This window comes from Aquarana catesbeiana, linkage group LG13, assembly GCF_042186555.1.
Source record: "Aquarana catesbeiana isolate 2022-GZ linkage group LG13, ASM4218655v1, whole genome shotgun sequence".
Taxonomy (NCBI): domain Eukaryota; kingdom Metazoa; phylum Chordata; class Amphibia; order Anura; family Ranidae; genus Aquarana; species Aquarana catesbeiana.
This window is the reverse complement of record NC_133336.1, coordinates 108,589,024-108,613,119: the sequence shown is the minus strand read 5'-3', so window position 1 is coordinate 108,613,119 and position 24,096 is coordinate 108,589,024.

Sequence of the window (24,096 nt, the reverse complement as noted above, 5' to 3'; positions counted from 1 at the left end):
TCTGTATAACGTATATGCTAATCCAGTGGGTGGACTCAGTGGGTGTACACCCATCTGAGTCCAATCTTTCTGGTAAGCCCCTAATTTGAGCGGTGGTGGATCTTCTATCAACACTTTTAATGTTTTCTTCACTCTCTGGTGTTATACACCTCTCAGGACTTTCACTCTTTATGGATTAATTTATTTATAACATAATTACAAGTGTGTCACAAAACATTCCTTGTATCACGGACACAATTTGTATGATTTAAAAAGTTTATTGTATAATTTTATATACCTATGGACTTTATGCACTGATCTACATCATTCATTGCAAGATATGAATAATGGTATTTACCATGTTTTTGCTTGTTAGCACTGCACTTTTCTTTATATAAGTTTGCTCACAGGATTAGATCACTTGTATGTGCTAGCTGCTTACACATACTTGTTCTGGACAGCGCGATATTTTCACATATTTTTATCTAACAGGTATTGATAATGCCCGAATCGGGTCCGAAAAGCTGTCTTCCATTCGTGCCCGGCCCGAATGCGGATCAGGTTGTAAGCCCCTCTTAAATCGAGTTTGGTGAATATGACAGCAGATCTTAAAGCAGGGGTCCACCTATCTATCGTTTTTTTTTTTTTTAGTTCATTCACAAACTTTTCTTCTCAGCATTACATACTCACATATTGTGTGTAATATGTCCGCCTGTGTCAGATTTCGTCAGAAAGAATAACTTATATTATTCACTGCAGGCGGTTTCCATCTTCATTGTGGGCATTTGAAGCCCACAAGCATTTATTTTCTGGATGCGCTGAATGCTGTGCTCCCAGCATTCACCGCTCGTTGCCGCACATGCTCAGTGGCATCCTGGGAAGCCTGAGACTAGCTCCCAGGAGACTGTGCGGAGTCTGGGAGAGGCTAGAAACACGCCTACTCCCACGGGAGGAGAACCAGGAAGTGCAAAGAAGAATAGAAAAATAAAAGGTAATTACGGCGATTTAAATTTTTTTAAACGGCATGTCAGCATCTAGGCAAGGAAGAGAATACATACAGATATTGTTCAAAATTTGGGTGGAACCCCGCTTTAACTTTTGGAATAGTTCGGATATCAAGGGTAAGGGATATTGATTCTTCATCGTAATTTTATTCAGTTCCCGGTAATCTATACACGGGCGGAGAGTCTTGTCTTTTTTAGCAACAAAAAATATTCCGGCACCTGCTGGGGAGGTTGAGGGGTGGATGAACCCGTTGGCCAAGTTTTCATCAACATATGTTTTTAGTGCCTCTTGCTCTTTCTCTGATAAGGGGAAGATACGCCCAAATGGAATCTCGGATCCAGGAAGCAATTCAATTGGGCAGTCGTAGGGACGATGAGGCGGAAGGGAGTCTGCCCCCTTCTTGCTGAAGACATTGATGAACTCATGGTACTGTTTGGGTATGGACTGGAGTAAATTCTGATCGGTGTCAAGACATAGCAGGGTAGCTGAGGAATTGGGGTTTTCCATCAAACAGTGTTCTTGGCAGTAAGAAGATGAAAACTTTACTTCTCCAGTGACCCAGTTGATGTGCGGGTTGTGAGCTTGCCAGGGAATGCCCAGGATAATTGGAAACAGTGGGGAGGAGATGGCATCAAGGGTCAGCAGCTCCTTATGCTGGGAGGAAACATTAGCAAGCTAAGGAAGAGTCTCTTGAGTTACTTGTCTGGATCTGATGCGGGAGCAATCAGTCAATAAAACAGAGAGTCCATGAGTCTTAGTCTGTAAGGGAATATCATGTTGGCTGGCAAAGGTCGAGTCGACAAAACAGCTGCATGCTCCGGAGTCAATGATAGCTTTGACTGGAATTATCTTTCCCCGGAGCTGTAATGAGAGAGGAAGGGCAAGGTGGGTAGAGTTGGCAGACAAAGCAGAGAGACTGGTAGACACAGAAGATGAGCACTTACTTATCTTGATCGGACAGTTATGGACATAGTGTCCTGTTCCACCACAATAGAGGCACAGGTTCAGTTGACAACGACGTGCTCGTTCTTCAGGAGATAAGGCAGGACGCATCAGTCCTAGCTGCATAGGTTCGGAAGCGTCAGGCATTGAGTTGACTGGGTTCACATTAGGTGGAAGTAGGTAGCGAGCTGCAGGAACCAGAGCCCTTGCAGTCATTCATACCGGGCGGGCTTGCTGAGCAGAACGTTCAGATCGGCATTCCCGGAGGCGACGGTTGATCTGGATTGCCAAGGAGATTAAGGCCTCGAGAGAATCTGGTATGCCCACTCGAGCAAGTTCATCTTTCAGCCCTTCAGACAGGCCCATGCAGAACTGGTGACGTAGGGCCGCATCGTTCCATTGGGTGTCCGCGCTCCGGCGCCTAAAGTCAGTCGTTGGCCGGTCTGCGGCCTTGCTGGAGCGGGAACAGAGCTGACTCGGATGTGGCAGTCCGCTGAGGGTCCTCATAGAGCTGAGCCATGGCTTCAAAAAAGGAGGGTAGGGCGTGGGTTAGGACCGAGTCCCCCTCAAGTAGTCGATGGGCCCAGGTCTGAGGTTCTCCTTGTAGGAGGGAGATCACAAATCCCACCTTGGTAACCTCCAGGGAGAAGGTTCGGGGCTGCAAGGCAAAATAAAGCTGGCAGGCATTACGAAAGGCCCGAAACTTGGTTCGGTCTTCGGAGAATCTTTCTGGGATGGGGACTCTTGGCTCAGGTGGGAGCATCACAACGGAAGGAGAGGAAACAGGCTGTGCTGGAGCTGTGGCCGAAGAGGAAGCCATAGAACTGGGGCCAGCAAGATTCTGAACTTGTCCTTCCAGTCTGGTATAATTGTCCTGTAGGGATTGCACAGCTTGGGTAAGGGCCACAAGGTGCGTGCAGATCTCCTTCATCGGGGAGGTCTCTCCTGCAGGCTCAGTCATGGCTGTTTCGTACCGTTAGGTACCTGGTAGTAGAGCCCGACTTGTAGGAGGAGACCTCTCATACAACGCTGGTTCAGGAGCCACTGGCGTGGGGACAGTGGTCTCGTGAGCACAGTGGGGTAGGAGTGCCTGATGAGGTAGAAGTCTTTAATGCTGGTGCAGAGTAGAGATGCTTCCAGGGATGGCTGGGCTGCAGGTGAAGGCGATCAGCGGAGGACAGCAGGCTGAAACGCTGGAAGATGCAGGTGCAGTGGTCACTGGAGCTGGAGCTGGAGCTGAAGGTGCAGCAGCACACGGAGCTAACGGCAGGCACAGGCAGGGTCAGACAGTCTGGGTCGGCAGGCAATCAAGGCAGGTGGTAACAGCAGGCAAAAGGCAGAGTCGGTAAGCAGGCAGAGGTCGGCAACGGGTACTGGCAGAGACAGCAGCAGGGTCAGGCAAGCCGGGTCGGATTGGAGAGAGAGGGATGGTCAGACAAGCCGGGTCAATATAGCACACAGATCAATCAGGTGCAGGTAACAATTCACAGGAGCTGAAGACGAAACAGCAGCGTGCCAGTGCAGCTGGAAGAGCTTTATGCGTTCAGTGGCGCCAAACAACATTAACGCGCACCTGCCGCTCGTGCGCATGCCGCATGCGCACACACACCTGTCGCACACCCACGCGTGCCCGAGGTACGCACTGACACACAGCAATAGCTGGGCATTGCTGCATAGTTTGAACAGGGGTGCGCAGGCGCACACGCATATGTCCTGGTCTGGTGCTGACAGATCCCTGACATTGGGCATTGGGAAACACTTTTTGAAAGATAAAAAGTGCATTTTATATACAACTATATGGATCAGACCAAAATGAGGGACAAATGAGGGGGAACGAGGGACAGAGGGACATTGCTCCAAATCAGGGACAGTCCCTTCAAATCAGGGACAGTTGGGAGCTATGCATGCACCCTGAGCTGGTGTGAGAATAGGCCAGAGGGGAGGGGTGTTTTTGTCTGTCCTGCCAGTGCCACTCTGAGCTGGTCTGATAACAGAGAAGGGGGGGGTTTGTTGCTGTGTCCACCACCGCCCAGGTATAGTGTATCTGACCTGATTGTGGGGGTAGGTGTTGCTGTGTCCACCACCCATCTATAATAGCTGAGTTGACCTGATGGGGGGGGGGGGTACTGCTGTGTGTCCACCACCCACCTAAAGTAGCTGAGCTGACCTGATGGGGGGGGGTGGAGCCACTGTGTTCACCACCAAGGTGAACACAGATGAGCTGGTCTGACAAGGGGGGGTGTCTGAAGCCAAAGTACAGACAGACATTGACCTACACCCACATCTTGCAGCCATCAGATCCATCCAGCAGGCAGCAACTTGCCATCTTCCCTGCGGCCATTAGATCCCATCCACGGTCCAGCAAGAGCAACGCACCTTGTCAGCAGGTCATTTCTAAAATCCAAATCACATCAGCAATGCCAATGATGCCATTGTCTGCTTTCCCCAGGGACAGATCCGATTCAGAGATCGCCATACAGTGGGATCTCTGGATCGGATCTGTCCCTGGGGACAGCAGATAATGCAAAGTATGGGCCATACATTGTATTGTCAGCTGTCTCCCCATCTCACTCTGATGCCTCCCTCATAGCAGCTCCATAGCAGCTCTAGTCCAGCTCTCCACTTCCCTGACCACTATCTGTCCGAAAATGTGGAATCTTCTTATACCTGAGTGACTGAAGCCTCTTGCCTGTCCTGTCTATTGTCATGACTGCCATGGATGAAAAGCATTGGCTGTTATTACAAGGAGCGGGAGGGGACATCCCCATCCCTCCCCCATCCCACCACTCTGCCCAGGTCTCCCATCCCACCAGGAGACCCGAACAAACCCGGATTTGCCTTTGATTGGGTCTCTGATGTAGAAACCCAGAAGCGACATCACAGCGTCACTTCCGGTTTACTCAGCAGCCAACGGCACCATTCTTGAAAACATTACAATTTTTGTGGGTGTTTTTACATTTTAAAGTTGGGGGGGTGCCAGATATAGGATCCACCCCGGGTGCCAAATGCTCTAGCCAGAGTGGGTTGTTAGGAGAGGCAGTCCAAATGTCCTTAGAGAAATAAGTCACTATGGTGATAAAGGGAGACAGTGTAGTTTGTAGCATTGCCTTTCCTGGGCAAGCTGGCATTTGTTGGTATATAATATTATGTCTCTCTAGTGAGGAGACTATAACAGCTTTGGTTGTGGTACAAGCATTATGTGGAGAGGGATGCAGCCAATCATGCACCACAACTAGCTGGGATGCTAAGTAATACAGATAGAAATTTGGGAAAGCTACACCAACCAGGTGAGAAGGTAACTTCAGTCTCCAGGACCATTTTAAGGGCACGATGATTCCAAAGGAAACTCATGCAGAGGGAATCAATGCGTTTGAAAAGAAATTTGGGGATTTTACAGGGAGCATTAGCCATTATGTTAGTCGCACTCTTGCAGTCGGTACCCATGGTGGTAGGTCAGGTTTTGTAGGATTTTTGGCTGAGTTTCGGGACCTGTTGAACCATTGTGCACCACCTGAACCCTCTCGGCCCACTATGAGCATGACCCCCTGCGGGGTTCACAAGGGGGGTCCGGTTGTTTCTGCCCCACCATCTGATGCGTCGCCATCAGCAGCAGGGGTTTGCTTCATGGTGCAGACTGAAGAGCAAGGGTGGAAGGATGTGGCTGTGGGGACAGAGTTGGCTCCGCCTTCCACTGCAGTGGCCGTGTCATCACAGACTGAGAAGGCCAGTGGCTCCAACTCTCGCTGGACCAAGGAATCTGGGGAGGATGGAGTTTGGTTGGGGGATGCGGTGAAATTCGAGATGTATGTGTGCTTTGAGGGCCCTTTGGGGGTCCATCTTAAGCAAGAGGTCCGGGAAATGATTTGTTGGGGTGAATATGTGGAAATATTCTCCTTCTTGCCTCTAGAAAAGTTTAATATTTAGAAAGGAAAGGTGGATGAAAGCAAGAAAGAGGAGGAGGAGTGTTGCTGGCAGCTTATTCCCCGCATTTTTTTCCTAATTGGCTCCAGGCGTTTGCTATCTTAGCGAGTGTCATTGGTGAGAAGGCGCCGGGGAATTGTTCTCCACTTTTTTGCTATTTGGATGCCATTGGAGAGGCTCATCAGGTTTATGGTGGGATGGCTTAGCTTCGCTATGACGAGCAGTTCCATCAGTGTAAGGCCATGCGGCCTCCCCTGCATTGGGATCATAAGGATATTGGGCTTTGGATGAATCATCACAGACTGAGAAAGCCAGTGGCTCCGACTTTCGCAGGACCAAGGAATCTGGGGACAATGGAGTTTGGTTGGGGGATGTGGTGAAATGCGAGATGTATGTGTGCTTTGAGGGCCCTTTGGGGGTCCATCTTAAGCAAGAGGTCCGGGGAAAGATTTCTAGGGGTGAATATGTGGAAATATTCTCCTTCTTGCCTCTAGAAAAGTTTAATATTTAGAAAGGAAAGGTGGATGAAAGCAAGAAAGAGGAGGAGGAGTGTTGCTGGCAGCTTATTCCCCGCACTTTTTCTAATTGGCTCCAGGCGTTTGCTATCTTAGCGAGTGTCATTGGTGAGAAGGCGCCGGTTTATGGTGGGATGGCTTAGCTTCGCTATGACAAGCAGTTCCATCAGTGTAAGGCCATGCGGCCTCCCCTGCGTTGGGATCATAAGGATATTGGGCTTTGGATGAAGCTCATGGTGCAGGCAAGGGTTCCAGGGCAACCCTTTCATTGGGGGGGCAGTACATCCTGTCTTGTTTGCCACGAGTGCTCCAGTTGTGGGGGCTCACAGTTATGCCAGATGCTTTAGGAAAGGGAAGTTGCAAGGGACAGATTCTGCTTCAAAAAGGAAGGACACCAGTAAACCTTCCCACGATGCTGCCCTATCTAGGTAGGTATCCTCGGTGGGAAGTGGCTGCTTTCCTTACTAATGGTTTTGCCAATTGCTTTCTCATTCCTTGTTCTTTATCCATTACTCTGACTTCGCCCGCCTAAGAATTTAAAATCTACGTTTCAGTTTCCCCAGGTTGTTGCAGAAAAATTTGCTAAGGAGGTGGAGCTGGGCATTGTGGTTTGACACCTTTGAATTGGAGGATCAGTCTGTTTGTTTTGGGAGGTATGACGAGGTGCAGCTGAACGCAGTGGGTAGGGACATGTGAATTTTGGCATACAGGAAGGTGTACAGAGAGCGCTGCAGGTGTGGAGGGACTTGCTTTGGTGAGGTGTCACTCAAGCTCACATGGCGGGTCAGGGGGTCAGTGTGACTATATTGTTACAAAACTGGGGGCCCATCAAGGGCATGGTGCTCCCACCTGGTTGGTTATTGGTGGTTATACCAGGAGCGAGGTCCCCTTGGAAAAATGTAAGAAGGTGTGAGGCCGTAACGTCTTTGAGCTGGTTGGGGTGTGGCTGAGGACATGGGTGATTACAGTTATAAAGTGTGCCTTAAGGACAACCAAAGACCCCTTCTTGGTTGCATTGTTTTAAGTGATGTTATTTATTCATTTGTTAATAAAAGGTCTGCTGTGGCCATTTAAACCCATGTCATGCAGTTTTGTGTCGTTATTTAGAATGGTTAAAGAACCAAGGTTGACAAACCTGAGTCATGCCTGTAATGGGCTGTTGCTGAACTGACAAATAGCCTCAGGAGTGAACCAGAAGAAGCTGTGTAAAGTAGAGCAAGTGTGTGCAGGAGGAAGAAGTTGTACATAGGCAGTTTGGCCCTGAAGTTCCCATTTCAGTTAAGTGGACATCTCATAACCCCCCTATCCTCATCCAAGTTGTTAATCCTCTAATAAAACAACAAAAGCAAAGCTACGGACTGTTTTCTGACTATTGTGTGCCTGTGAAGATTCGGTGTGCCTTGCTGTGCAGGAGTGGGGGATCCGTGATCTGCAGCTCCTACGTGGTGTGTGCTACACACCCTTTGCGTGCCTTATACATGCTTGATTGTCCTTATATAACGCTGTTGGATGAAATATTCATTCACTAAGATCCTCGAGTAGCTGCTGCAACCAAATGTCTTCTGAACAAGCATAAGCTGTCAAGATTTATTTAGCTTCTGTAGAAGATACCATTAAGATTTGCTTTTTGATGGACCAGGATATCGGACTATTGTCTAATTGGAATGAGTAACCAGTCGTACATTTATGAGTCCTGGGATCACCTGCCCAGTCCCAGTCCATCCTATCAGTTTTGGGTCACTATTTCCCAGGATCATGTTTCTGCTAGGTACTACCTAACTCTTTTAATTCCATTCCAGTCCCTTTTCTGAGGATCACTTACACATCTGCTGCAGCAACTACAGTCAGGTCCATAAATATTGGGACATCAACACAATAATAATCTTTTTGGCTCTATACACCACCACAATGGATTTGAAATTAAACGAACAAGATGTGCTTTAACTGCAGACTTTCAGCTTTAATTTGAGGGTATTTATCACCAAATCAGGTAAACGGTGTAGGAATTACAACAGTTTGTATATGTAAAGCAAAAGAGCTGCTGAAGTATTTAAAGATTACCTTTTGATTGAAAATATTGCAAATCGTAGTTTTGATTGCTTCCCTTGTTTTTTTATTTTTTTCACTATAGCAGCTGCTGTTTTACTTCATTAATTACCTTCCTTAGTGCCGGATAAGTGATCTCTTTTTTTGAGAAACTTCTGTGTAGTTTGTATATGTACCTCCCACTTTTTAAGGGACCAAAAGTGATGGGACAGATTAACAATCATCCATCAAACTTTCACTTTTTAATACTTGGTAGCAAATCCTTTGGAGTCAATTACAGCCTTAAGTCTGGAACGCATAGACATCACCAGATGCTGGGTTTCATCCCTGGTGATGCTCTGCCAGGCCTCTACTGCAACTGTCTTCAGTTCCTGCTTGTTCTTGGAGCATTTTCCCTTCAGTTTTGTCTTCAGCAAGTGAAATGCATGCTCGATCGGATTCAGATCAGGTGATTGACTTGGCCATTGCATAACATTCCACTTCTTTCCCTTAAACTCTTTGGTTGCTTTCGCAGGAGGCTTCGGGTCATTGTCCATCTGCACCGTGAAGCGCCGTCCAATGAGTTCTGAAGCATTTTGCTGAATATGAGCAGATAATAATGCCCAAAACACTTCAGAATTCATTCTGCTGCTTTTGTCAGCAGTCACATCATCAATAAATACAAGAGAACCAGTTCTATTGGCAGCCATACATGCCCACGCCATGACACTACCACCACCATGCTTCACTGATTAGGTGGTATGCTTTGGATCATGAGCAGTTCCTTTTCTTATCCATACTCTTCCCATCACTCTGGTACAAGTTGATCTTGGTCTCATCTGTCCATAGGATGTTGTTCCAGAACTGTGAAGGCTTTTTTAGATGTTATTTGGCAAACTCTAATCTGGTCTTCCTGTTTTTGAGGCTCACCAATGGTTTACATCTTGTGGTGAACCCTCTGTATTCACTCTGGTGAAGTCTTCTCTTGATTGTTGACTTTGACACACATACACCTACCTCCTGGAGAGTGTTTTTGATCTGGCAAACTGTTGTGAAGGGTGTTTTCTTCACCAGGGAAAGAATACGTTGGTCATCCACCACAGTTGTTTTCCGTGGTCTTCCGGGTCTTTTGGTGTTGCTGAGCTCACCGGTGCGTTCTTTCTTTTTAAGGATGTTCCAAACAGTTGATTTGGCCACACCTAATGTTTTTGCTATCTCTCTGATGGGTTTGTTTTGTTTTTTCAGCCTAATGATGGCTTGCTTCACTGATAGTGACAGCTCTTTGGATCTCATATTGAGAGCTGACAGCAACAGATTCCAAATGCAAATAGCACACTTGAAATTAACTCTGGACCTTTTATCTGCTCCTTGTAAATGGGATGAGGGAATAACACACACCTGGCCATGGAACAGCTGAGCAGCCAATTGTCCCATTACTTTTGGTCCCTTAAAAAGTGGGAGGCACATATACAAACTGTTGTAATCCCTACACCGTTCACCTGATTTGGATGTAAAAACCCTCAAATTAAAGCTGAAAGTCTGCAGTTAAAGCACATCTTGTTGGTTTCATTTCAAATCCATTGTGGTGGTGTATAGAGCCAAAAAGATTAGAATTGTGTCGGTGTCCCAATATTTATGGACCTGACTGTATGTCTGCGCAAGCAGCATGCCAAGTTGCCAACATACAACGAGTTAAGGCTTTGAGATCGATCATCTTCCTATAAGATTACTAGCTGAAAAATCAGAATATCAAACTTATTCTCAGAGGATGGAGGCGCCTTCTTTTATTCTTTCTGTATTCATTTGTGTGCTCTATTCTATCCAGTCCTTCATTGTAACTCTGTTCTCCAGCCTCCCCTTCCAGCAATTCTTTCTCCCAATCTTGGAGAGGCCCAACTCTGGCACTCTGGACATCTTCTGCATCCCTTTAGACGTGCATGCTTCTTGCTCGCTCCCTTTTATCCTCAAGGTGGTGTCTATATAAACATATTTTTCCTGGGTTAGCAGCCACTTGAGCAGATATTCTTACAACAGCTGCAAGGTTTAGGTTACATTTATTTATAAAATATAGTATTACGTTTGTAAATAAAAGTGTATCATATATAAATAACAAATCATATAAATAAAAAGGTTAGCCACTCAGAACTGACAATAAAACACTCCATATCATTTATCAAGATTCATAGCATAACCATAGCTCCCAACTATCCCTGATTTCGAGGGACTGTCCTTGATTTGGAACAAAGTCCCTCTGTCCCTCTTTCCTCCTCAATTGTCCCTCATTTTGGTCTGATCTATATAGTTGTATATAAAATGCACTTTTATCTATCAAAAAGTGTTTCCCAGTGCTAAACCCTTCATTTAATCTCTAAATTGCTGCATTTGTAAATGCCATAAGCTAATAATGGAATAGTAGTGGTAAAAAAAGCACTTGTGGGTTTAACCAATCATTTTTTTGTTGTACAATTCTCCTTTAAGGAGGTGTGACAGGGGGTGTGTCCTATGCCTACATACTTTTGCTGATAGGTTTCCCTCGTTCCCATCTCAGAAAGTTGGGAGGTATGGCATAACCAATTCCGGATCGCCCGTCGTTGTTACACGTCGGTACTTTGACGTTGAATACCATTGTTATGGCAGCAGATAGCTGCCATAACCCCAGGATTTTCTGAAAAGGCGTGTGGTCTGCTTTCAGATAAAAGTGGTCTCCGCCGCAGATTTGCCGCCAGATCAATTTATTTGCTGGCAGGAGAGGTGCCCACTCCCGTACCGGTCGTCTCAGCCGCTTACCGGAGCCGCCGGTAGCGGTAGGGACTAACCGATCCTTTCCCCTTAGAGGCAATGTGTCGAGTGAGGGAATGATGGCCCCCACTCGACTCAATGATGTTGGATGACGGAAGCGATGTCAAACACCACTTTCTCCCAACGGTCTTAACCACTTCAGCCCCGGAAGAGATTTGGCTGTTGAATGACCGGGCCATTTTGCCAATTTTGCGGATTTGCGACGCTTCACCCAAACAAAGTTGACGTCCTTTTTTCCCCACAAATAGAGCTTTCTTTTGGTGGTATTTGACCACCTCTGCGTTTTTTATTTTTTGCGCTACAAACAAAAAAAAGAGCGAATTTTGAAAAAAAAAAACACAATATTTTGTACTTTTTGCTGTAATAAATATCCCCATTTTGTTTTTAAAAAAGCACATTTTTTCTCAGTTTAGGCCGATGTGTGTTCTTCTACATATTTTTGGTTAAAAAAATCACAATAAACATATATTGATTGGTTTGCGCAAACGTTATAGCATCTACAAAATAGGGGATAGATTTATAGCATTTTTATTTATTTTTTTTTTTTTTACTAGTATTAGCAGTGATCTGCGTTTTTTATCATGACTGCAATATTATGGCAGACACATTGGCCAATTTTTACACATTTTTGGGACTATTGGCATTTATACAGTGATCAGTGCTATAAAAAATGCATTGATTTCTGTAAAAATGTCACTGGCAGTGAAGGGGTTAACACTAGGGAGCGATCAAGGGGTTAACTGTGTTCCCTGGGAGGTGATTCTAACTGAAGGGGGAGGGGACTGAGTAGAGGAAATGACAGATTGTGGTTCCTAGCTAATAGGAACACACGATCTGTCACTCCTCTCAGAGCAGAACATGGATTTGTGTGTTTACACACACACTTCCGTGTTCTGTCCCTCGTGCTCGCGATCGCTCGTGGCCAGTGGTCATCGCGACCGCCGGCCACGAGCATCGCCCCCCCGCTGTGCAGCGGGTGCATGCACGTGCCTGCTGTCCCGATCCCACGAGCCTACGTATAGCTACAACGGTTCGCGGGATTGTGCCTACCTGCGCAGTATAATGACGGCGACTGGTCGACAAGCGGTTATTAAAGGGACTTTTTTTTTTATTGCATTTAAGTGTAAAATGTGAGGTCTTTTTGACCCCAGATCTCACATTAAAGAGGTCCTGTCCTTTTTTTTCTATTACAAGGGATGTTTGCATTCCTTGTAATTGGAATAAAAGTGATCCATTTTTTTTTTTTTTAAAGGGACAGTGTGAAAATAAAAAGTAAAATAAATAATAGTAAAGAAAAAACGCAAAGCACCCCATCCCTCTGAGCTTGCGCACAGAAGCGAATGCATGCGTAAGTCGCGCCCGCATATGTAAACGGTGTTCAAACCACACATGTGAGGTATCACCGCGATCGTTAGAATGAGAGTAATAATTATAGCAAAAGACCTAGAGTTTTAAAAGTCGCCTATGGCGTTTTTAAGGGTCAAAGTTTGTCGCCATTCCACAAAAGGGCGCAATGTTGAAGCATGACATGTTGGTTATGAATTTACTCAGCGTAACATTATCTTTCACCATATAAAAAAACTTGGGCTAACTTTATTGTTTTCTTTTTTTTTAATTCAAAAAGGTATATTTTTTCCAAAAACATTGCGTTTGTAAGACCGCTGCGCAAATACGATGTGACAAAGTATTGCAACGACTGCCATTTTATTCTACAGGGTGTCTGAAAAAAAATATCTAATTGTACAGTCTGTGGTACGGCCATCTTTAAATTTACCATTAAATTAGAAGGCAAAACTTTTTTACATTTTGGATAAAGTAAGGGAGGAATAAAACCTGTCATTTTTTTTTAAATTTGCCATCTGTGTCCCATTGGGGAATTTTCATTCTCTTCCTTTCCCATAGAGATAACAGAAAGTGAGGGGAATCCATACAATGTGGGGGAATCTCTGGTTGTCACCTGTATCACCAGAACTAGTACCCCCGTTGGATGATTTTCCCTTTATTCCTGTTCTGGTGACAACCTAAAATTTGGGATTTTCCCTTTTTCATTCTCAGCCATAACAGTAAACGGGACAAATAGAGAGGGGACTGTATCGCGTCTGGGGCCCTCTGCTCACCAAATGGGGCCCAGCGTCACTGAGACCCAAACAGTGGTCCTCCACACTACAACATCTCCCTGGAAGCTCTGAGCAGCGGTAGTTCTTAGAGGTGCAGGGGCAGCGCCGTGTAACGCCAGCACAGGAGACAGCGGGTGGCTGACGACCACGTATTTCTGCACCCGCAGCTAGTGCCCGGAGTCTAAATGAGTGTTGATGTCCTCCCTGTCAGTGATCCTGCCTACATTATCATTAGCAGCATCACACCATGGCTTTTCCTCCCCACTTCACCCCTGTGATAGCGGGCACACAGCTCCCTGCTGTCTCTTTCATAGTAAAGCTAGATTCAGACTTGAATCTAAACATGGATCACTTTTCAGAGTAATTTGACAGGTGGAGAGGAAGTGATGTGATGCCACCTCACTGTCTGTTTTACTGTAGCAGCATAATTACCACACCAAAGTACTGCAATCATGTGCATTGCATACAGTTTCGGGGGTGTTGCTCACAGCGTGATGTGAAGCATGAAGTGAAGCGCCGGGAGCATGGGATGCGAACATCCTGTTCCCTGCCTTTGCAGATTAAGAGGGGGGTTTGGGGGCACTAAAAAGGCTGCTCAACCATGGTAATTAGTGTAAAGCCGATCCATGGCAACCTAGGCCGCCTCTGAACAGAAAGTTCCTGTTCGCGCATGAGCCCCACAGCCAACGCCAGGAGAGGAGGAGGGATGGAGAAGCCAAGGAAGAGGCCTTATGCACGCACCACCACTTTCAGTATATGCGGCCGCAGCACCTTGCTGGCTTTCATGTGTGGGAGCCGGGTCTCAGAGCACTGCTTTTGCTTAGGCTCGGTTTCCACTAGTGCGACTTTTCATGCGACTTGGGACTGAAAAAGTCGCATGACAAGTCGTACTCCATGATTTCCAATGAGTACCCTTCATATCTGTGCAACTTCAAGTCACAGCGACTTCAAAATAGTCCCTGCACTACTTTGGTTCCACTTTGATGCGACTTGAGGTCCATAGACCTCAAGAATACACAGGCATTGCTTCAAATCGCCGCAAAAAATTGCGGTAAAATTGCAGCAAAATCGTGCGACTTTGGGGTTGCAATAGTGGAAACCGAGCCTGATGGTAACTATGATTTTTTTTCTTCAGTAACTTTACTGCAGTGTGATTAATCCTTGTGCATCTGCTGTCTCTGGGCACTCCTCTCTCTCAGCAGCCTTGTGCCAGGCTCAAGATACAGGGGAGACAATTCTACCCAGAAAAGTTGACAGGATGAAGTATTTCACAGGCTTTGGAAGCACTAGTAAAAGTAATGCTCAAAAAGCCAGTTATAAAGCAATGCTCCTTTATAACTGGCTCAGAAATTATTTATAACTGACTCTGTGAGTAATGCTTTATAACTGGCTTTGCAGTATTAACAAGTTACAAAGGGGTTTTGCTTAATTGGGCTGATCTGAGGTGTGATGGTGCAGGAATTGGGCTACTCTGAGGTGTGAAGGCGCAGGAATTCGGCTGATCTGAGGTGTGAAGGTGCAGGAATTGGGCTACTCTGAGGTGTGAAGGTGCAGGAATTGGAGTGATCTGAGGTGTGATGGTGCAGGAATTGGGGTGATCTGAGGTGTGAAGGTGCAGGAATTGAGCTGATATGAGATGTGATGGGTGCAGGAATTGGGCTGATCTGAGGTGTGAAGGTGCAGGAATTGGAGTGATCTGAGGTGTGATGGTGCAGGAATTGGGGTGATCTGAGGTGTGAAGGTGCAGGAATTGGGCTGATATGAGATGTGATGGGTGCAGGAATTGGGCTGATCTGAGGTGTGAAGGTGCAGGAATTGGAGTGATCTGAGGTGTGAAGGTGCAGGAATTGGGCTGATATGAGGTGTGAAGGTGCAGGAATTGGGCTGATATGAGGTGTGAAGGTGCAGGAATTGGGCTGATATGAGGTGTGAAGGTGCAGGAATTGGGCTGGTCTGAGGTGTGAAGGTGCAGGAAATGGGGTGATCTGAGGTGTGATGGTGCAGGAATTGGGGTGATCTGAGGTGTGATGGTGCAGGAATTGGGGTGATCTGAGGTGTGATGGTGCAGGAATTGGGCTGATCTGAGGTGTGAAGGTACAGGAATTGGGGTGATCTGAGGTGTAAAGGTGCAGGAATTGGGGTGATCTGAGGTGTAAAGGTGCAGGAATTGGGGTGATCTGAGGCGTGAAGGTGCAGGAAATGGGGTAATCTAAGGCGTGAAGGTGCAGGAATTGGGGCGATCTGAGGTGTAAAGGTGCAGGAATTGGGCTAAACTGAGGTGTGATGGTGCAGGAATTGGGGTGATCTGAGGTGTGAAGGTGCAGGAAATGGGGTGATCTGAGGTGTGAAGGTGCAGGAATTGGGCTGATATGAGGTGTGAAGGTGCAGGAATTGGAGTGATCTGAGGTGTGATGGTGCAGGAATTGGGCTGATATGAGGTGTGAAGGTGCAGGAATTGGGCTGGTCTGAGGTGTGAAGGTGCAGGAAATGGGGTGATCTGAGATGTGATGGTGCAGGAATTGGGGTGATCTGAGGTGTGATGGTGCAGGAACTGGGCTGATCTGAGGTGTGAAGGTGCAGGAATTGGGGTGATCTGAGGTGTAAAGGTGCAGGAATTGGGGTGATCTGAGGTGTAAAGGTGCAGGAATTGGGGTGATCTGAGGCGTGAAGGTGCAGGAAATGGGGTAATCTAAGGCGTGAAGGTGCAGGAATTGGGGCGATCTGAGGTGTAAAGGTGCAGGAATTGGGCTAAACTGAGGTGTGATGGTGCAGGAATTGGGGTGATCTGAGGTGTGATGGTGCAGGAATTGGGGTGATCTGAGGCGTGAAGGTGCAGGAAATGGGGTGATCTAAGGCATGAAGGTGCAGGAATTGAGGTGATCTGAGGTGTAAAGGTGCAGGAATTGGGGTGATCTGAGATGTGATGGTGCAGGAATTGGGGTGATCTGAGATGTGATGGTGCAGGAATTGGGGTGATCTGAGGTGTGATGGTGCAGGAATTGGGGTGATCTGAGGTGTGATGGTGCAGGAATTGGACTGATCTGAGGTGTGAAGGTGCAGGAATTGGGGTGATCTGAGGTGTAAAGGTGCAGGAATTGGGGTGATCTGAGGTGTAAAGGTGCAGGAATTGGGGTGATCTGAGGTGTAAAGGTGCAGGAATTGGGCTGATCTGAGGTGTGATGGTGCAGGAATTGGGGTGATCTGAGGTGTGATGGTGCAGGAATTGGGCTGATCTGAGGTGTGAAGGTGCAGGAATTGGGGTGATCTGGGGTGTAAAGGTGCAGGAATTGGTGTGATCTGAGGTGTGAAGGTGCAGGAATTGGGCTGATCTGAGGTGTGAAGGTGCAGGAATTGGGGTGATCTGAGGTGTAAAGGTGCAGGAATTGGGGTGATCTGAGGTGTGAAGGTACAGGAATTGGGCTGATCTGAGGTGTGATGGTGCAGGAATTGGGGTGATCTGAGATGTGATGGTGCAGGAATTGGGGTGATCTGAGATGTGATGGTGCAGGAATTGGGGTGATCTGAGGTGTGATGGTGCAGGAATTGGGGTGATCTGAGGTGTGATGGTGCAGGAATTGGACTGATCTGAGGTGTGAAGGTGCAGGAATTGGGGTGATCTGAGGTGTAAAGGTGCAGGAATTGGGGTGATCTGAGGTGTAAAGGTGCAGGAATTGGGGTGATCTGAGGTGTAAAGGTGCAGGAATTGGGCTGATCTGAGGTGTGATGGTGCAGGAATTGGGGTGATCTGAGGTGTGATGGTGCAGGAATTGGGCTGATCTGAGGTGTGAAGGTGCAGGAATTGGGGTGATCTGGGGTGTAAAGGTGCAGGAATTGGTGTGATCTGAGGTGTGAAGGTGCAGGAATTGGGCTGATCTGAGGTGTGAAGGTGCAGGAATTGGGGTGATCTGAGGTGTAAAGGTGCAGGAATTGGGGTGATCTGAGGTGTGAAGGTACAGGAATTGGGCTGATCTGAGGTGTGATGGTGCAGGAATTGGGGTGATCTGAGGTGTGAAGGTGCAGGAATTGGAGTGATCTGAGGTGTGATGGTGCAGGAATTGGGGTGATCTGAGGTGTGATGGTGCAGGAATTGGGCTGATATGAGGTGTGATGGTGCAGGAATTAGGGTGATCTGAGGTGTAAAGGTGCAGGAATTGGGGTGATCTGAGGTGTGATGGTGCAGGAATTGGGGTGATATGAGGTGTGATGGTGCAGGAATTGGGGTGATCTGAGGACTCTACCCTAACAAACATTTTCATCTTCTGGGGAGAGTTAATGTGATTGTACACTGGGTACTGATGATTCTACCACTATGTAAGACAATTATCTGTGTATGTGTCCAAAGGTTGGAAACTGGATGTCTGCAATCAAACCATGCAAAATCTTCATATTTTGATCAGCAGAATTGGGTGATGAGTTATACCATCTACCAATAATACTACCTGATCAGTGATATGCATCTGTTTGGGGACATTCAGGGTGTGCTCACACAGTGGCCACTTATTGCATTAACTAGAACAGGGGTCTCAAATTGGCGGCGCTCCAGCTGTTTGCGAAACTACAAGTCCCATGAAGCATTGCAAGGCTAACTGTTACAAGCATGACTCCCACAGGCAGAGTTATGATGGGACTTGAAGTTTCTCAACAGCTGGAGGGCTGCCAGTTTGAGACCCCTGATCTAGAACAAGCCTTGAGCCTTGGGTTCTCAGAATCCAAGATGTTTTTGCCTCTTTGCCTGCATTCAGGTATGTGCTCACCTCCTTGGCATCCATCATGTTTGTATTGCTGCAATACTGTATGTACCTGGATTATACATTGGTACTTCTCATGTTAGATGGCCATTAGCATACTAGAATGGTTATGCCATAAGATTATGACTAATCCCTCATGTGTACTTCCTTGTATACTTGTGATCATGTCTGTGCTGTAGGTTTCCTGTTATTATAAACATAATGATTTCATGATGTGTTTCCAATATAAATTGTTACAAAGTCACGTTGTATACATACTGTATGTTAATTTTCCTGAGCACATGGTGTCTGGGTATGCTCACCTCTTTTTATGTTATCAGTGCGGATGACACTAAATAGTGAGCAGTCTGATCTCTTTTGTTGGCAGGATTGTGTGTTGTTCAATGATTTTTTTTTTATATAATATGCTTTAAAAAGGCCCCATACAGGCTTTTCATGTCTACCCGCAACTATGTAGTGCAAGAGCCTTCCTGATTTGATACTAATTGAAATGACTGTTTAGGTTTGTCCTCATGTTACAAAGATTTAGTAACTCTAGAGGAGATTGAACAAAGATTGTATGATTAGATTGTATAGTGTATGGCAGACATCTTTGCTGGTTGTCACTTACCTCTAATCGTTTTTATTTAGACCTAAGTGTAGAGGCTGTAAAGATATCTATTTAAAGTGGTTATAAAACTTAGTTTTTTTTTTAAAACAAAAATAACAAATATGCCTATATTTACCTGCTCTTTGCAATGGTTTTGCACAAAGCAGTCCCGATCCTCTTCTTCTGGGGTCCCCCCGCCAGCCCCCCGGGCCCCTCCTCTTCATCGGGTGTCCCCAGGAAAAGCTACTTTCCCTGGGGGGCCTCCATGCGTGTTCGCTCCTGAGTCCCGCTGCTGCATCCATTGACACAGACAGGAGGACTCGGCCCTGCCCCCCACTCCTGTGTCACCAGATTTTATTGACAGCAGTGGGAGCCAATCGCTTCTGCTGCTATCATTCTGTCCAATGAGAAGAGAGACAGCAGCGGGAGCCGCTGTGCTCATGCACGTCGCTGGATCAGATGGGCTCAGGTAAGAAAAAGGGGGGAAGCTGCAGCACAGAAGAGTTTTCACCTTAATGTATAGAATAGAATAGAAAAGAATACCGGAAGTGAACACACAGCAGCTCCAGCTGCCCACAGTTAAAATGGCTGCAGCCAGACTTAGTAGTGGGAGATTTCTGCAGCATATTTGGCAAGTACAGAATCACAGTATAAATACAATATTATGCAAAATGGTTGGAGGGAAGCTTCAGAATGGCAAAGATGTTTGTAATACAAATTATGTGAGCAGACTGCAGTTTCTCTTTAAGGCTTTAGAACTAGGGATGAGCCCGATGTTCGAGTCGAACGTAAGTTTGACTTGAACATCGGGTGTGCGCCTGTTCGCCGAACAGCGAACAATATGCAGTGTTCGCGGCAAATTCGAAAGCTGACGGAACACCGTTAAAGTCTGTGGGACACTAACATGAAGAATCAAAAGTGCTAATTTTAAATGCTTATATGCAAGTTATTGTCATAAAAAGTGTTTGGGGACCCGGGTCCTGCTCCAGGGGACATTTATCAATGCAATTTTTTTTTTTTTAAATGCCCGTTTTTTTGGGAGCAGTGATTTTTTTAATGCTTAACGTGAAACAATAAAAATGAAATATTCCTTTAAATATTGTGCCTGGGGGGTGTCTATAGTATGCCTGTAAAGTGGCACATTTTCCCCAGTTTTAGAACAGTACCACAGCAAAATTACATTTCTAAAGGAAAAATTGTCATTTAAAACTGATCGCGGCTGTAATGAATTGTCGGGTCTCGACAATATAGATAAAACTCATTGAAAAAAAGAGCATAGGATCCCCCCAGTCCATTACCAGGCCCTTTGGGTCTGGTATGAATATTAAGGGGAACCCTGAACCAAAATAAAAAAAATTGTGTGGGGTCCCCCTAAAATCCATACCAGGCCCTTCGGGTCTGATATGGAAATTAAGGGGAACCCTGCGTCAATTTTTAAAAAAAAATGGCGTAGGGGTCCCCCCCAAAATCCATACCAGACCCGGTATGGGTTTTAAGGGGAACTCTGCACCAAAATTTTAAAAGAAAATGGTGTAGGGGTCCCCACCAAAATCCATACCAGACCCTTATCCGAGCACGCAACCTGGCAGGCAAAGAAAGAGGAAAAGAGGGGGGATGAGAGAGCGCCCCCCTCCTGAACCGTACCAGGCCACATGCCCTCAACATGGGGAGGGTGCTTTTGGGTAGCCCCCCAAAGCACCTTGCCCCCATGTTGATGGGGACAAGGGCCTCATCCCCACAACCCTTGCCCGGTGGTTGTGGGGGTCTGCGGGCGGGGGGCTTATAGTAATCTGGAAGCCCCCTTTAACAAGGGGACCCCCAGATCCTGTCCTCCCCCCCGTGTGAAATAGTAACGGGGTACAAGTACCCCTACCATTTCACAAAAAAGTGTCAAAATGGTAAAAAAGACAAGACACAGATTGGGACAAGTCCTTTATTAAAAAATAAAAAGATAAAAATGTCCCATGATGTCCACTCATCTTCTTCTATCATGCCGCCGTTGGACCTACAAAAAAAAAAAAAAAAGCCGCGACTGATCCGCCCCCATAACCGGGTGGCCCCGCCCTCAGTTATATAAGAGCTGTCACAGCGAAGAAGCGTCACACGGCGGGAGCCTCCCATGGAGGCGGATCGGTTGCGGATTTTTTTTTTCCTTTTTCAGTCTATCGGGTGGCGTGATAGAAGAAGATGAATGGACATCGTGGAACATTTTTATTTTTCAATAAAGGATTTGTCTCAAGCTGTGTCTTGTCTTTTTTAACATTTTGACACTTTTTTTGTGAAATCGCAGGGGGACTTGTACACCATTACCAATTCACACAGAGGGGGAGGCCGGGATCTGGGGGTCCCCTTGTTAAAGGGGGCTTCCAGATTGTAATAAGCCCCCCTCCCGCAGACCCCCACAACCACTGGGCAAGGGTTGTGGGGATGAGGCCCTTGTCCCCATCAACATAGGCACAAGGTGCTTTGGGGGGGCTACCCCAAAGTACTCTCCCCATGTTGAGGGCATGTGGCCTGGTATGGTTCAGGGGGGGGCTCTTTCATCCCCTCTCTTTTCCTGTGGCATGCCAGGCTGCGTGCTCAGATAAGGGTCTGGTATGGATTTTGGGGGGGCCCCTAAGTCATTTTTTTTTTTATTTTGGCGCAGGGTTCCCCTTAAAATTCATAACAGACTTGAAGGGTCTGGTATAGATTTTGGAGGGGACCCCTACACCATTTTAAAAAAAATTTGATGCAGGGTTCCCCTTAATTTACATATCAGACCCGAAGGGCCTGGTATGGATTTTAGGGGGACCCCCACATATTTTTTTTTTTTTAATTTTGGTTCGGGGTTCCCCTTAATATTCATTCCAGACCCAAAGGGCCTGGTAATGGACTGGGGGGGATCCCATGCTCTTTTTTCAATGAGTTTTAACTATATTGCTGAGACCCGACAATTCACTACAGCCGCGATCAGTTTTAAATGACAATTTTTTCCTTTAGAAGTGTCATTTTGCAGTGGTATTGTTCTAAACATGGGAAAACTGCGCCACTTTACAGGCATACTATAGACACTCCCCAGGCACAATATTTAAAGGAATATTTCATTTTTATTGTTTCACTTTAAGCATTAAAAAAATCACTGCTCCCGAAAAAACAGCAGTTTTAAAAAAATGTTTTTGCATTGATACATGTCCCCTGTGGCAGGACCCGGGTCCCCCAACTTTTTATGACAATAACTGCATATAAGCCTTTAAAATGAGCACTTTTGATTATTCATGTTTGTGTCCCATAGACTTTAACGGTGTTCGTGTGTTCTGCCAACTTTTTTGCCTGTTCGCATGTTCTGCTGCGAACCGAACCGGGGGGTGTTCGGCTCAAAGTCTGATATTAATGTAAATAGGGGTACTCCCCCCCAAAATGTATATAAGTATAATGTAATCTGGCAGGCCAGAGAAGGTGGGATACAGGGAGGGGGGAGAGAACGAGTGTGTGGCCCCCTCCTAAACCATATGGGGTGGGGGGCATCCACCCCAATTATGATGAACAATGCCCATTGAAAAAAAATTAAAATTCTGCTGACCGATGGAAATGTTCAATCCTGACGCTTACTAGTACTGAATGACTTTTTTAGGCCCCACTGATAAGTAAACAAAGGGGCAGAGACTCCTGGGCGATCATTGAGCAAATACCGTATGACCAGTGATATTATGCTGCCCCCCACCCCTTTGTTTACATGGGCAAAAATTCCTGTCCTTTAAAGTGGAACTGAACCCAGCTATTTAACTATTACTCAAAACAGTTATATTTAAGGTATGCTTTGAATGATAAATGTTACAGGTACTAGTGTGCTTATGTTGTGATATTATAGGCATTTTTTTTTTTAAATCAAAAGAAAAAAGATGTTATACTTACCTGCTCTGTGCAATGATATGGCACAGATTGGTCCCTTACCTTTTCTTTGACAGTCCCCTGCAGGTGCTGTCTGCTGTTTCTTCTGCAGGGGCCATGGGGGTCACCTGTGTGGGCACAGAGGGAATGCATTGAAGTGGAACTTTACCCATAACAACTTGACAAAAAAGAATGTTCTTTAACAAGGAACATACATTCCACATTAAAGTGGTTGTAAACCCTTACAGACCACTTTAACCTACAGGTAAGCCTAGATTAAGGCTTACCTGTAGGTGCAAGAAATATCTCCTTAACCCACAAGGTTAAGGAGATATTTTCCTAAAAACTGGATATTTTCCTAAAAACGGGCACCGATGTCTACGGCGCATGTGCGCCATAGATAACGGTGCAGGCGCACTGAGCGTGCTGTTAGTAAAGGCGATCATGCTGTCACTGACGGCTCACGCTCCGGAGTGACGTCATCGCTGCTCCGGCCAGTCACAGCGCCGGAGCAGCGATACCCGGAAGTCACTCCGGGTATCATGGCGGCGACGGAGGTGGTGAACGAGGGTTGCTTCGGGGGCTTCGATCTACTAGCTCATTATGACATTGTCCTGCAGAGTGGGTTTTTTTTAGAGAGTGTTTACTTCCTCTTTAAGCCCTCATGCACACAGGCTGTTAAAAAAACATTATGAAAACGCCAGTATCTTTGCAGTGATTTTTTTAAACTTTTTTCAGCTTTTTTCAGCGTTTTTGCATTAGCGTTTTTGAGCGTTTTTCCGCATTAGCGTTTTTGAGCGGTTTTTTTTTTTCAAATTTTTTTTTTTTTTTTTCAATGGATCAAAAACGCTAAAAAACGTTGGTGAATGGCGTTTTTGAGCGTTTTTCAGCATTAGAGTGTTTTTACAGCTGAAAAACGTCTCTCAGAACCCACTGGTCCTGGGTTTTTTTTTTACAGCTTAAAAACGCCTATGCCACTTGCAGCTCAAAAACGCCTAGGTGGGCATGAAGCCATAGACTAACATAGACAGGCCTTTTTAAGCTGCAAAAAAAGCTCAAAAAAGCAGCTGTAAAAACGTCCGTGTGCATGAGGACTTAATAATTATGCTCCCAATATTATTGTGTGCTGTAAATAGCCTCCAGCATTGCTCCTGTTTCCTCTTCAGAGCTCCTGGACAGCAGTAAGCCTAGGTTTCTATTTGTCCGACATGCCAAATCGGCAGCTATTGGCGGCAATAGCACCGTCCAAACTTTGCGGCACCGCACCGATTCCCAAAAGTAGTTCCTGCACTACTTGTGGTGACTTTGGGTGCGATTTCAATAGACATGTGTGCAGGGACCCACACGATTTCTAACCCGCAAAATTGTGAGTCTAGACTTAATCATAAAGTGGAACTAAATTTAAAAGTTTCAAAAAGCAGATTTGTTTCGGGAATGTAGGAATTGCTAACTGTCATATTTGCTTGTGTTGTCCTCAACCAAACTATCCTAACTTACCACATGTGCAGCACCAAGGCAGTCACAGATCAAACAGAAGGAACTTTTGATCAGAAAAGATGCCTAAGTGCTCAAAACACATGAAAAAG